This window comes from Tursiops truncatus, chromosome 5 (genome assembly GCF_011762595.2).
Source record: "Tursiops truncatus isolate mTurTru1 chromosome 5, mTurTru1.mat.Y, whole genome shotgun sequence".
Lineage (NCBI taxonomy): Eukaryota > Metazoa > Chordata > Mammalia > Artiodactyla > Delphinidae > Tursiops > Tursiops truncatus.
In genome coordinates, this window is record NC_047038.1 from 81,393,754 (window position 1) to 81,407,431 (window position 13,678).

General features: G+C 35.9%; 1 long non-coding RNA gene across 3 annotated transcripts in view; it reads left to right on the forward strand.

The window, feature by feature from the left end:
- Positions 1-1,217: 1,217 nt before the first annotated feature.
- LOC141278701 (uncharacterized) overlaps positions 1,218-13,678 on the forward strand; it is a 220,931-nt gene continuing 208,470 nt past the window's right edge. For all 3 annotated transcript variants that reach the window (XR_012331750.1, XR_012331749.1, XR_012331751.1), the window contains exon 1: positions 1,218-1,233. This is a non-coding gene — a long non-coding RNA (uncharacterized lncRNA). The remainder of the gene's footprint in view (positions 1,234-13,678) is intronic.

The following is a 13,678-nucleotide window of genomic DNA, read 5'->3' on the forward strand; positions in this document are numbered from 1 at the left end:
TTTCACCATCTGTTATGCCTCACCCATGGCCATCTGTGCTAAGGCTACTCTTACCAGGATTATCATTGAAATAATTTATGAGAAGAAAAGGGATACCATTCATTAAGTCTTTTCCTTGTTACTGATCTTTCTACACATTGTTGCTGCAAAACACTGTCTCCTAAGCAATGTTATTGACTTCCTTGACGTCACTCTCTTGAGGTTTTCTGACCTCTCTCTTAAGTGCTATTTCTGTTCTGTGCTGCATATTCTTCCTAGATGAACTCATGCGCCCTCATGATTTCACCCAAGATTTTTTGGACTGGTGTCTCCAAAACAGATGTTTAGTCCATTAATACCACTGGGTTCTAGATCAATACATTCCATTGCCTTCTGCATTTGGATCAGTCTATACTTTGGTTGACCCACAGTAAATCAAAATCAAAATGTCTGAAACTGAGTTTATCCTCCCACCTCCATCTGCTGCTTTTCTACCTAGTCTCTACTCTTTTTCTTCTTGTTACCAAATAGTAAATTTTGTGTGTCGTCCTTAATTTATTCCTTTTCCTCGCCCTCATTTCAGTAAGTCACCAAGTAATATCAATGATGACTTTACAATATTTTTGAAATCCATAATCCTCACGGGATTCTCAATTCCATTTCCATTTTTCATTGTTTCAACCAGAGAAGAAGGAGGCACTATGTTATCCACAGTTATACTTTACCAAATTTTAAAAACATTCCCATGGCATACAGAATAGATTTTAAAACTGTTAACATATCTTCATTACAGCCACATATCTTTACACACTTCTGTCAAATTGTGCCACCTGTTGAATCAGTTAAGTTTCTGTTTGGCTACACATAAGAGAGATCTATTAATGGTGACTTACATAATTTTTAACTTATTTTTCTCAGGCAATAATAACTCTGAGGTATACAGCCCAGACTGGAATAGTATGTCAGAAGGAAACACTTTTTTCCCAATCTTGTTATTTCTTTCATGTATAAAGGGACTAATTATGGTAATTCTGGCCTTTGGCATCTCTTAAAACTTAATTTACTCTGCTCCAGGGGAGTGAGGGTGCTTCAACTGATAGTTAAATGTGTCTGCTTAGCGTTATCATTCCATACTTCCTTTCTTACAGGTGAGCTGAAGATAACAAGCAAACATTTTTCACTTCTCCTCCAAGAGAAGTCTCTTCCCCTACCACACAGGGACATCTGCCCTGGTTCAGCATTGCTTGTGACTGGGTGAGTAAGTTTGCCTAATTGTGACATTCAGTTAACAATCTTGCTCCACATTAAGCCACATAGTTCAATCTGAAACCTATCAATAATAATGGTGATGCCATCCCTCCTCCTTATTTTGTCTTTTGTTTGATCTCTCAAGATATTCATAAGCCATAGGGACCTCATAGGACATTAACACAGTGAAGAGGTCATTGAGGGCTCAGGCTCTCCTTATCTTTCCCCTCTGGACCCTGCAATATGTATCTTTCATCCTCAAAGCCAAAATAAGGCTAATGCATTTCCAGAACTTTCTTTTAAGTTTCCAGTAGGAAAGAAGACGAAAGAGTAACACCCAAGAGGTACCTGACAACAGATCATGTCCCTTTTTGTCACGAAAATAATAGCTTTATTGGAAGTCCTATCTAATATACTTCTGCTTTGTCCAGAACTGGTCACCTCTAGCTGCAAGGGAGCCTGAGAAGGAGATTTATACTTTGATAGCCTGAATGAATCAGATCCACATTAAACAAACAAACAAGCTAACTGAAAACAGGAGAAAGAATACTGTATAGGTAACACTGTATATTTCCTATATAATATCATACTGTATAATATTACATAGGCAGCATGAATATTATATAGGCAACATGACATGTAAACTCCAAGCTCCAAGAATAACTATCCACCTGTGGATTACTGAACTAACCAAACATTTGTATCTCCAGGTCTCCTTATATGATCTTTTCTCTTTCTGTATAGTCCACTCTTTCTCTATTTACCTATTCTGCAAGATTCAGCCAGGCACTTTCTCTTTCATAAAACTTACTCTCTCCAAGGTTGTGGTAGGAGTCTCTCCTAAGAGAGTTCCTAGCACTCTGAACTTAGGTTTATCATACTAAATTGCCAATATCTAGTTTGAGATGTAAGGTGCTCTCAAATTTCTGTTTTCCCTTTTGTATGCTTAAATTCATTTATATGCTTTAAAAATTCTAAGATTTGTTTGAGCAGCATTCCTCCTAGACTGTAAGACCTTAAATCAGAAAATGAATCATAATAATCTCTTAATTTTTGATGCATATGTAGCACACACTGATTTGGACTCAACTGTATTCCACATCAATCAGGTCTGCTGTCTTATGATATGTTTTAAGTGATATCATCTAACTATAATACTTTCTCCTAAAGAAGTGATCCTGATGATAAAAATATCCTGTTTAAAACAGTAATAAAATAACTTGAATGTAACTGATTTTCTAGTATGCTTAAATCACAACACAGAGATATCTTCCTTTCCATTTACTTACGGATTCCAACTGAAACCTAGAGATTAGACAACTGAAGAGATAAGGGAGTGAATAAAAGAGTATACATGTGTGAGGAGATGGAAATGGGAATCCTGTTAGGTGTATGCTCTTTTTTTTTTTTTAACATCTTTATTGGAGTATAATTGCTTTACAATGGTGTGTTAGTTTCTGCTTTATAACAAAGTGAATCAGTTATACATATGTATATGTTCCCATATCTCTTCCCTCTTGCACTCCCTCCCTCCCACCCTCCCTATCCCACCCCTCTAGGTGGTCACAAAACACCGAGCTGATCTCCCTGTGCTATGTGGCTGTTTCCCACTAGCTATCTATTTCACATTTGGAAGTGTATATATGTCCATGCCACTCTCACTTTGTCACAGCTTGCCCTTCCCCCTCCCCATATTCTCAAGTCCATTCTCTAGTAGGGCTGTGTCTTTGTTCCCGTCTTACCCCTAGGTTCTTCATGACATTTTTTTTCCTTAGATTCCATATATATGTGTTAGCATATGGTATTTGTCTTTCTCTTTCTGACTTACTTCACTCTGTATGACAGACTCTAGGTCTATCCACCTCATTACAAGTAGCTCAATTTCGTTTCTTTTTATGGCTGAGTAATATTCCATTGTATGTATGTGCCACATCTTCTTTATCCATTCATCTGATGATGGACACTTAGGTTGCTTCCATGTCCTGGCTATTGTAAATAGAGCTGCGATGAATATTTTGGTACATGACTCTTTTTGAATTATGGTTTTCTCAGGGTATATGCCCAGTAGTAGGATTGCTGGGTCATATGGTAGTTCTATTTGTAGTTTTTTAAGGAACCTCCATACTGTTCTCCATAGTGGCTGAACCAATTCACATTCCTACCAGCAGTGCAAGAGTGTTCCCTTTTCTCCACTCCAGCATTTATTGTTTCTAGATCTTTTGATGATGGCCATTCTGACTGGTGTGAGATGATATCTCATTGTAGTTTTGATTTGCATTTCTCTAATGATTAATGATGTTGAGCATTCTTTCATGTGTTTGTTGGCAATCTGTATATCTTCTTTGGAGAAATGTCTATTTAGGTCTTCCGCCCATTTTTGGATTGGGTTGTTTGTTTTTTTGTTATTGAGCTGCATGAGCTGCTTGTAAATTTTGAAGATTAATCCTTTGTCAGTTGCTTCATTTGCAAATATTTTCTCCCATTCTGAGGGTTGTCTTTTTGTCTTGTTTATGGTGTCCTTTGCTGTGCAAAAGCTTCGAAGTTTCATTAGGTCCCATTTGTTTATTTTTGTTTTTATTTCCATTTCTCTAGGAGGTGGGTCAAAAGGATCTTGCTGTGATTGATGTCATAGAGTGTTCTGCCTCTACCTAAAAGTTTGATGGTGTCTGGCCTTACATTTAGGTCTTTAATCCATTTTGAGCTTATTTTTGTGTATGGTGTTAGGGAGTGATCTAATCTCATACTTTTACATGAACCTGTCCAGTTTTCCTAGCACCACTTATTGAAGAGGCTGTCCTTTCTCAACTGTATATTCCTGCCTCCTGTATCAAAGATAAGGTGACCATATGTGCATGGGTTTATCTTTGGGCTTTCTATCCTGTTCCATTGATCTATCTTTCTCTTTTTGTGCCAGTACCATATTGTCTTGATTACTGTAGCTTTGTAGTATAGTCTGAAGTCAGGGAGCCTGATTCCTCCAGACTCGTTTTTCATTCTCAAGATTGCTTTGGCTATTTGGGGTCTTTTGTGTTTCCATACAAATTGTGAAATTTTTTGTTCTAGTTCTGTGAAAAATGCCAGTGGTAGTTTGATAGGGATTGCATTGAATATGTAGCTTGCTTTGGGTAGAAGAGTCATTTTCACAATGTTGATTCTTCCAATCCAAGAACATGGTATATCTCTCCACCTCTCTGTATCATCTTTAATTTCTTTCATCAGTGTCTTATAATTTTCTGCATACAGGTCTTTTGTCTCCTTATGTAGGTTAATTGCTAGATATTTTATTCTTTTTGTTGCAGTGGTAAATGGGAGTGTTTTCTTAATTTCACTTTCAGATTTTTCATCATTAGTGTATAGGAATGCCAGAGATTTCTGTGCATTAATTTTGTATCCTGCTACTTTTACCAAATTCATTGATTAGCTCTAGTAGTTTTCTTGTAGCATCTTTAGGATTCTCTATGTATAGTACCATGTCATCTGCAAACAGTGACAGCTTTACTTCTTCTTTTCCGATTTGGATTCATTTTATTTCCCTTTCTTCTCAGATTGCTGTGGCTAAAACTTCCAAAACTATGTTGAATAAGAGTGGTGAGAGTGGGCAATCTTATCTTGTTCCTGATCTTAGTGGAAATGCTTTCAGTTTTTCACCATTGAGGACGATGTTGGCTGTGGGTTTGTCATATATGGCCTTTATTATGTTGAGGAAAGTTCCCTCTATGCCTACTTTCTGCAGGGTTTTTATCATAAATGGATGTTGAATTTTGTCAAAAGCTTTCTCTGCATCGATTGAGATAATCATACGGTTTTTCTCCTTCAGTTTGTTAATATGGTTTCCTTCATTTCTTTTTCATTTATTTCTGATCTGATCTGTATGATTTCTTTCCTTCTGCTAACTTTGGGGTTTTTTGTTCTTCTTTCTCTAATTGCTTTAGGTGCAAGGTTAGGTTGTTTATCCGAGATGTTTCCTGTTTCTTAAGGTAGGATTGTGTTGCTATAAACTTCCCTCTTAGAACTGCTTTTGCTGCATCCCATAGGTCGTGGGTCATCGTGTCTCCATTGTCATTTCTTTCTAGGTATTTTTTGATTTCCTCTTTGATTTCTTCAGTGATCACTTCTTTATTAAGTACTGTATTGTTTAGCCTCCAAGTGTTTCTATTTTTACAGATCTTTTCCTGTAATTGGTATCTAGTCTCATAGTGTTGTGGTCGGAAAAGATACTTGATACAATTTTAATTTTCTTAAATTTACCAAGGCTTGATTTGTGACCCAAGATATGATCTACCCTGGAGAATGTTCCATGAGCACTTGAGAAAAATGTGTATTCTGTTGTTTTTGGATGGAATGTCCTATAAATATCAATTAAGTCCATCTTGTTTAATGTTTCATTTAAAGCTTGTGTTTCCTTATTTATTTTCATTTTGGATGATTTATCCATTGGTGAAAGTGGGGTGTTAAAGTCCCCTACTATGAATGTGTTACTGTCGATTTCCCCTTTTATGGCTGTTAGTATTTGCCTTATGTATTGAGGTGCTCCTATGTTGGGTGCACAAATATTTACAATTGTTATATCTTCTTCTTGGATCAATCCCTTGATCATTATGTAGTGTCCTTCTTTGTCTCTTCTAATAGTCTTTATTTTAAAGTCTATTTTGTCTCATATGAGAATTGCTACTCCAGCTTTCTTTTGATTTCCATTTGCATGGAATATCTTTTTCCATCCCCTCACTTTCAGTTTGTATGTGTCCCTAGGTCTGAAGTGGGTCTCTTGTAGACAGCATATATATGGGTCTTGTTTTTGTATCCATTCAGCCAGTCTATATCTTTGGTGGGAGCATTTAATCCATTTACATTTAAGGTAATTAACAATATGTATGTTCCTATTCCCATTTTCTTAATTGTTTTGGGTTTGTTATTGTAGGTCCTTTCCTTCTCTTGTGTTTGTTGCCTAGAGAGGTTCCTTTAGCATTTGTTATAAAGCTGGTTTGGTGGCTCTGAACTCTCTCAGCTTTTCCTCTTCTGTAAAGGTTTTAATTTCTCCATCAAATCTGAATGAGATCCTTGCTGGATAGAGTAATCTTGGTTGTAGGTTTTTCTCCTTCATCACTTTAAATATGCCACTCCCTTCTGGCTTGCAGAGTTTCTGCTGAAAGATCAGTTGTTAACCTTATGGGGATTCCCTTGTGTGTTATTGGTTGTTTTTCCCTTGCTGCTTTTAATATGTTTTCTTTGTGTTTAATTTTGGATAATTTGATTAATATGTGTCTTGGTGTGTTTCTCCTTGGATTTATCCTGTATGGGACTCTCTGTGCTTCCTGGACTTGTTTCACTATTTCCTTTCCCATATTAGGGAAGTTTTCAACTATAATCTCTTCAAATATTTTCTCAGTCCCTTTCTTTTTCTCTTCTTCTTCTGGGACCCCTATAATTCGAATGTTGGTGTGTTTAATGTTGTCCCAGAGGTCTCTGAGATTGTCCTCAGTTCTTTTCATTCTTTTTTCTTTATTCTGCTCTGCAGTAGTTATTTCCACTATCTTCCAGGTCACTTATCTGTTCTTCTGCCTCAGTTTTTCTGCTATTGATGCCTTCTAGAGTATTTTTAATTTCATTCATTGTGTTATTCATCGTTGCTTGTTTCCTCTTTAGTTCTTGTAGGTCCTTGTTAAATGTTTCTTGCATTTTCTCTATTCTGTATCCAAGATTTTGGATCATCTTTACTATCATTATTCTGAATTCTTTTTCAGGTAGACTGCCTATTTCCTCTTCATTTGTTACGTCTGGTGGATTTTTATCTTGCTCCTACATCTGCTGTGTGTTTTTCTGTCTTCTCATTTTGCTTATCTTACTGTGTTTGGGGGTCTCCTTTTTGCAGGCTGCAGGTTCGTAGTTCCCGTTGTTTTTGTTGTCTGTCCCCAGTGGCTAAAGTTCGTTCATTGGGTTGTGTAGGGTTCCTGGTGGAGGGGACTACTGCCTTTGTTCAGGTGGATGAAGCTGGATCTTGTCTTTCTGGTGGGTAGGTCCACGTTTGTTGGTGTGTTTTGGGGTGTCTGTGGATTTATTATGATTTTAGGCAGCCTCTCTGCTAATGGGTGGGGTTGTGTTCCTGTCTTGCTAGTTGTCTGGCATAGGGTGTCCAGCACTGTAGCTTGCTGGTCATTGAGTGAAGCTGAGTGTTGGTGTTGAGATGGAGATATCTGGGAGACTTTCGCCGTTTGATATTACGTGGAGCTGGGAGGTCTGTTGTGGACCAGTGTCCTGAAGTTGGTTCTCCCACGTCAGAGGCACAGCACTGACTTCTGGCTGCAGCACCAAGAGCCTTTCATCTGCACGGCATTCTCCAGTTCATTGGGATGTGCTGCTCCCTGTGGACTTCAGACGGTTCCCTATTACTACTCAGATAGCAGCTGGGTGCTGGTTTTTTTTCCCTCTCTTTTTCTTTGTGCTTCCTCTAGTTTCATTTGCTGGCAGGATGCCAACGCAGAGGCCTTGCACCGTGCTGGCCCTTCAGACCAGTGTTCCTCCAGCGAAATGGCTGCTGCAGACACCTCAGCTCCACAGCCCAGGTGTATGCTCTTTTAAGGTCCTCTAATCTTCCCATTTTTTGCCTTATCCCTGTTGGATGCTCCAATTTTTGAACTGACACAATCCCCTCTTCTGGTTTTTCCATTCAAAAGGTTTGCAGTCATTGGTGAATTAGTTAACATCTCCACGCCTCAGTTACATTATCTGTGAAATGGAGATAATAATCACAAATATCTGGTAAAAGTTTTGTTGTACTAATTAGATCAACATATTAAAATGCTACGACCAGTGCCTCCTACATGCTAGTGTTTAAATAATATTGGCTAATATTATTATTATTATTATATTTATGCCATTTTCTTCCTTTTGAAAGACTATGCAACAACCAATAGAGACGCATTTGATCTCTAAATAAAGTGTGTGTGTGTTTATAAAAAATTACCAGCTATTCTCAGTGCATCAGATCAAATGAATACACCCCAAAACAAGTTCACAGAGATTTGGTGATATGTGCTGTCTCTGATGTGAAGACAAAATTTAATCATAGCTAAAAATAAGTATTGATGAGTTTTAAAGTTGTTGCTAGGAATATTCTGATATTGTTTTATGTATTTTGGGGTTTTTTTGGTCTACTGACTTTAACAAGTTTGCATTTACACCAGGAAAGATTAGTTCTTCATGTGGATTTGAGCACGCTATGGACCTGAATTTAAATCTGATTAGGCTTCTTAGCTATGTGTTCTGAGGGAAGTCACTGAAACTTTGTCAACCTTGTTAGCAAAATAAAGATATTTACATCGACTTTGTTTTTATGAGAATTTCTGTGAAGCATAAATAAAATAAGATATATAAAGCATCTATAATAGTTCATGGCACATGGCAGAAACATAAGTTTATAAATGTAATAATTCTTAGCATAGTTACTCAAGCTCACAAGTTAACTATATATTATAAATAACTAGAAGGCAACTTATTAATTTATAATTACAACCGTTCCTGCTTAGGAAACTATTGCTTCATACCTTCTAGTGAGTAAAATATCTCTTTAAAAAGAAATCTATTTGGAATAACTAAATCAGAAGAATGATTGATAATCATAGTCTATGAGGAAGGAAAGTTATTTTTATGGCAAAAATATTAATGACATCACACTGATAAGTTGATGCTTTTGTCTCTTCGAAAGGGCTAAATATTTACCCAAGTTTGAACAGACTGAGTCCTTAAAAGAGGATGTCCACCCCTTGAATAATGTTTGAATGTGTCAACTCTTTCTCATTGAAGCTCTTATTTCTAAGTCCTAACTTCACTATGCATGGGGTAACTAGGCAAGAGGGATTGTAGGAAGTGGTTTTAGGATTAACATCTGTGGAAATGAAAGAAAGGAGCTAGACTGAGCAAAGGAACAAGTTGAGCTCTTTTGCAGCCCTAAATAGATGCCCAGACAACCCCACAGACATATCTGGAGCATGAATTGCCCTTTAGATTTCACCAAATCAGTGTAAGAAGGCCATATTTTTACTATCGTTTTAATAAGTCATTGGATGTGCGCTGCCCTGGGAAGGGGGTTGTGACTAATGGTGAGGCAATCAGCGCTCTTCAAATCGGGCAGTTCTCAAAGGGAATTGCCATCAGCAATTCCACTCGCTGTGTGATAAGGCCTTCAAACCTTAAGGGCTTCTGGGTGGTGCCACACAGCATTTAACACACAGAAGAGTCATGACAGTTAATGGTAGGATACTTCCCCTAATCGACTAGTAAGTGCCACTTAAATAAGATGTAGCCCCAGCATAGCTGCTCTCCTAGTATTTTTACTAGAATAGATAAACACAGCCTTTGGCTCTAGTAAAGCATTTAATAATCTAGTATGTTCTTTTTAATCCCAGTCAATAAATAGTGTCCAAAACAGTTTACATTTACATGGGAAGGAAAGAATTTTACATATCATCTGGTCCCAGGACTAAGCTAATTTCTCTGTTTGTCAACGTTTGGTCTGAAAGGACCATGATAATTTTGATATAACATATAATAACTAAAACATTGATGACATCAATCCTTGCCTCTTTTCACATACACTTGTGTAAGAGTATTTTATGAATGGCAAACCACTATGAAATTGCTAATAAATATTTAGTATAAATTAATGCATGTACTAACTAGGCCTAGATATATTTTGGTTTTGCCAACTTTTCATTTTAGCTATTATTTATTTTGCTTTATTTTATTTACCCTTGGTGAATATGGATTTCTGTTGCTTTTAATTTACTCTGCATCTAAAACTGGAAGGCATTGGGAGTAGTATGAAGAAAATGTGATAATATTTTATGCTCAGCTATGTATGAAGAAAAATACCAATGAGTACAGTGTTTGTAGACATAGAATAACTACATAATTCATTATGAATTTGTGAAAATCTGTTTCTTCTAATTTTTATCTCAAAAAATTTTATGTTATCCCAGTTTCTAGTTTATTCTAAGAAACTAAAGTCAATGGAAGTCAAAAATGATCAAACATATATGGCAGTTTCTTTAAAGTACTATAATATTGTGGCATGAACTTTAAGGTTATAGAATTATTAAGAATTGTAATGTTTTAAGATACATGATTCTGTATAAAGTTTTAACTTCTTACACAAATAACATCCAAAGTTTTAATTCTGTAGCATATTCAAGTATAGGCTACTGATGTTACGTTCTGAAGCATTAACTTTGATCTAAGAACTCATGTTTAATTTTTCTGTCCACTAGACTTAAATAAAACTCTAAATCTTACAATACTGAGAACAATTAGTACATCATTCTTCTCTATTGCTGAAAAAAAGAAAGAAAATTGCATTTTGTGATGGGTATAAAGTTGCATAATTGCAGTCAATCTACATAAAACAAAAAATGCATATAAATGTGATATAAATATGATAATTAGGCATTAATTTATGCCACTTTATATCTGTAAAATGTACAGATGTATCATCTGATTCACTTTAGCCTACAACTATTTAGGAGTCAACTGCAATTTAAGACATTTAATGTTGTTCATAGTAAATTAAGATGAGGGAATGAGACTGCTTCAGGTAACTCGATGAATATTTCAATTAAAAAAATTATTTACAGTAAAATGGTGCTGCACAAAACGTCAGCATACCTCAAGAGAACTATAAGATTTACATTAGAAAAAAACAGAAGAACAAAAACTACCTACTATAAACCTTCATGCAAACACAATAACAGCAATAAAAACTTTCCTGTAAGTTTGAAGTACCAAACCTGTTAACCATAGACAACAGAGGGAACTCTGGGAGACCGTCAATTTAGATGAAGAAAATTATATATATATATTTTTTTCCTCACTAACTTATAACTGAAATTTATATTTTCTTCCATTATATATATCAGGTAATAAATTATGGTAATATTAGTGATGCCTGTAACTTTTTCAGTAAGAGAACTCACAGACATTTTCATATCCTATTACACCAATTGCAAATATGTCCTAGTGTCTTTTATTCTCATCATTATTTTGAAATTATGACAATTAATAACTCTCCCAATAATTTATTTAAAACATCAAGATGGGCTTCCCTGGTGGCGCAGTGGGTGAGAGTATGCCTGCCGATGCAGGGGACACGGGTTCGTGCCCTGGTCTGGGAAGATCCCACATGCCGCGGGGTGGCTGGGCCCGTGAGCCATGGCCGCTGAGCCTGCGCGTCCGGAGCCTGTGCTCCACAACGGGAGAGGCCACAGCAGTGAGAGGCCCACATACTGCAAAAAAAAAAAAAAAAAAAAAATCAAGATGCATATATTTAACTACAGCACACTTCTAATATTCTACATTTATTATAATTAATTTCCTTTGTAAACACATTTAAAACATTTATTTTAAATATCTTTTCTGCAAAATGTTTAAAAACATTATTCTGAGAAAGAGGCCATAGGCTAAACAAAACTGCCAAAGAGGTCCAAGGCAAAAATAAAAACCAAACAAACAAGCAAACAAAACAAAAGACAGGCTATTTGATAACAACTCCCAGATAAATTGGGAGCAAAGACTCACATCACTGAATTTATGTCAGAAAATCTGGAAAATTATCCCCAAATTCAGAAAATGTCCTGCTTATTTGCTGTATATGGTGTAGCTATATATACTAGCTGAAGAGAACAGATGGTCTCCCCTTGAGAAGAGAACATTAGGCACAGTACAGAATAATGTGTAATCTTTGAAATAGGAAGGGTGGTATAATAATTACTGACTGATAGAATAACTACGTTGATATAAAAGAAAGAAAGAAGTTCTGAGTTAAAATAAATTGAGTAAATCCAAAATAGGATATTATTTTCCTATGACATAATATATGTATATGATTTATTAATATATTAGTTAATATAAAAATATATTATGATATATTATATATTTTAATATATTTACTATATATACACATATCTTTTAGAATGCTTCATTCTTTACTGAGGATTGTGATAATTAAGCATTTCTAAATATTTAGTAAACATGGAGCTTTCTTTTCTTGAGCATAATGTAAGAATACATTGGAAAATTCTAGCTTAGAATTATAAAAGTAAAAATAGAAATTCTTAAATGACTACTCCTTATCTTAACAAGCAATAAGGAAATTTCAGAACAAAACAGGAGGGAGATCGATAAGTAAAAGAGAGGACAGGAATTTCCAAGGTCAATTACTAGGGTCTCCAGAGAAGGTAGTGTTTTCAATGCCAGTGCTGGAGGGCCTGAAAGCTAGAGTAGGATTTGGGGGGAGCTAGGAAGTTAAGGAGTAAGTAGCTTCAGTATTTTATTTTGCGGAGTTGACAGATCTGCCAAGAGTTACAAAGAGAAGATATATCTGTGCAAGAAGATGTACCTAGCAGGAAATTTCAAAAGCAGCTATAATAGCCATATCAACCGTCAGGTAGCCTGGGCTGAGTCTGTGTTACTTCCAAGATCAATTATGGTCTATAACACTTGTTACCCATTGCTAACTTTTAATTTTAATATGTGCTTCCTTAGAGCTAATAAGGCATATTATTAATAAAACACACTCCAATTTACATGAGAATGTTTATAATACCAAGTTCCTGGGTCTTGAGAGAGGGAAAGAAGGTAGAAATAATCCAATTTTGAGATAAAAATTTGGCCACTGCAGGTTAATTGATAGGAAGCTCGAAAATCTGCAGACAGTACACTGGAACTGAAACCTTAACCTTTGTTTAGTGTAACTCAAGATGATAACAACAATAAAAATAGTAACAGCTGCCATTCACTGAATACTTACTAGGAGTCAGGCAGTATGATGGGAACTTTACCTGTACTTTTCATCTGTTCCTTACAGGAACATATGAAATTAGTATCATTGTTAGCCTAGATTTATAAATTTTTCAAACCCTGATTCTTACAGAAATTGAGTAATTTCTTCTAGATCACTTGGCCACTAAGTGGCAGAGATAGGATTTAATTCCGGTTCCTAAGATCCCAAACATAGGCTTTAATGACTTGAACATTTTGCCTCTATATTCAAAGCAAAAATAAGGTGTTTTTTATAAAGGGGTAATGGGTCAGTTTTGGACATTAACTTCTTTTCCCTGTTTTCCTAAAGTCTTGATTGCAGAACTATAGTTCTAAAAGGTAGAACTATAGTTCTTACATAGGTTAGTTAATCAGTGAAATTTTGCTCCAATACAAACCAGCCACAGATTTAGATTTCTAGGTAATAACAAGTTTCATTTTGTCAAAAAGAAAACTTGAGTTTGCAATATGTTTTCATAGAAAGAAAGATAGCTTTGGGACCCAAAGGTTAAATAACGTGTCATTGTCTGCCTCTATTAACTTTGTTATCTTAAGCACATCACTTCACAATTCTGTGGCACAATTTCTGTGTCCTTAACAGGGGGAAAATACGTATCTGCCTTCTAGTACATTGTAAGCCTAT